The sequence below is a fragment of the Macaca fascicularis genome, chromosome 3 (assembly GCF_037993035.2).
Source record: "Macaca fascicularis isolate 582-1 chromosome 3, T2T-MFA8v1.1".
Lineage (NCBI taxonomy): Eukaryota > Metazoa > Chordata > Mammalia > Primates > Cercopithecidae > Macaca > Macaca fascicularis.
In genome coordinates, this window is record NC_088377.1 from 106,597,811 (window position 1) to 106,600,026 (window position 2,216).

The following is a 2,216-nucleotide window of genomic DNA, read 5'->3' on the forward strand; positions in this document are numbered from 1 at the left end:
ACCCGGCCCCGCCCCCTCCAGGCGCTGCGCCCCGTCCGCCCGCCTCCTGATTGGCCGGGCCTGAAGCCCAAGGAGGCCGCGCGTGGCAACTGCGCAGGACGCGCGCCCCTACCTGGCAGCTGGCGCCAGGCACCAGAACCCCGGGCTCCGCAAGCTCAGCCCCGCGCCACGCATAGTGCAGTTCGCCGCCCTCCATAAACCTTGCCTCGATCCCCTCTCCCTTTCCCTGGACCGACAAGTCTTCTTGTAAATTAACAAGTGACAAGGGAGTGCAGTGCCTTGCCTATAACAGGCGCATAGAAAATAGCTTATTTATTTGTACAGTTCTTTTCGCTTAATCCATCTCTTGAAATATAAGTGGGTTTGAGAAGGTTCTGCTTTAGTTTGAGGCCCGCCTCTCCTTAACTGTCGACCTGTTTCTAGTATTGGCGTTTTCAAAAACTCTGATGTAACAATCAGTAGTCCTGGGTATCTGGGTTCACTTTGGGGGCTGCTAAAGCAGCATATTCTTCAAAGGAACCGAACAACTGATTTAAGGTGAAGCATGTAAAAACAATTTAGGTAAAGATTTGTTTGTTTTTTTTAACTTTTGGAAACACTGCAAAACATATTTAGAAGCTGAATCACCATGCGATTGGTAATTTGGCCATAATTTGACTTAGCACATTGTGGAAAAGAATAGAAATCGTCAGGCGGAGTCATTAAACTCTGAAGCTCCCAGGGGATCAGCTTTAGCGCCCTCTGTAAATTATCTGGGAGGGAGAATATGCAAACAATAAGAAAAATAATTAAACTTCGGTACAGTACTTTATTTTCAAAGTACTTTTCTACATATTTCAGGTCCAAAAAACATTATGTAAACAAATTGTTTGGGTACCACCCCCCTCCCTTCTCGGTGCCCTTTCAACAAACCCCACCCTCTCCCCAAAGTCCTGCTCCTGTTCAGAGGCGTTCTTGACAGTCACATGAATGAATGATCCTGAAATCGGATTCATATTTTAGGAGGCTGATCTCAACTTAGTATTCTCTCCTATCACACCTGTGGTTTGCTGCTGTCCATTATACCTCTTCCCCCCGACACCCTCCAGATGGGGTCTTACTCTTTCGCCAAGGCTGGAGTGCAGTGGCTGGATCTCGACTCACTGAAGACTCTGCCTCCTAGGTTCAAGCAGTTCTCCTGCCTCAGCCCCCTGAGTACCCGGGATTACAGGCATGAGCCACCACGCCCAGATATATATACACACACACACACACACACATATATATATACACATATATGTATATATACACACACACAATATATGTATATACACACACACATATATATACATATATGTGTATATATGTGTGTGTGTGCGTGTATGTGTATATATATCGTATTTTTAGTAGAGACGGGGTTTCACCATGTTGGCCAGGCTGGTCTTGATCTCCTGACCTCGTGATTCACCCTCTCAGCCTCCCAAAGTGCTGAGATTACAGCGGTGAGCCACTGCACCTGGCCCCATTCTACCTCTGTGAGAGCCTAGTCTTGCTTTTAGGCAGCAACTAAACTAACAAAGAAAAATAGAAGAAAATGCCAGGCTTTCAAGCTTACAGAAAAGTGTCAGGGGAATGTCTGTGTAGGCAAGTACAATTTAAAAATCTAGAGGGAGATGGTTAAAATAGATTTAGCCCAATTGTGGACTCTTCCAGGAAGATGCTGGAGCAGTAAACTCTTCTGGCCAAAGAAGTCAACAAAAATATTGAGCATGATGAATGAGAGTATGGAACAAACCAGAAAAATGTTATCCTAACCTTACATAAAACTGACACCTTTGCAAATTAAAATACTGTATATGGTTCTCAGCTCTGCTTTAATAAAAAGGTATAATCAAACTATAACTTCCTCCCAATATGTAGCTAAATTGATCTAGGAAGTAGGGTGGACAGAGGAATGTGTAAATTGCCTAGGCAAGTGTTAGGCGTTTTATTTATTCAATCCTCATGAAAGTTTATGAGATAGGAATTGCCAGCATTTTGCTCTGATATATAGGTTAGGAATACTTTCTTCTGCAAATAACAGAATAATTCAACTAACAGTGGCTTAATTAAACATAAATTTTATTTTTTATTGCTCTAAAGAAGAGTGGGGGTAGGTAGTTGCTCACATTAGTTTAGAGGATTTTCCTCATGGTTGCAAGAGCTGTTACAGCTCCAGAAATCATATCCAAATTCAA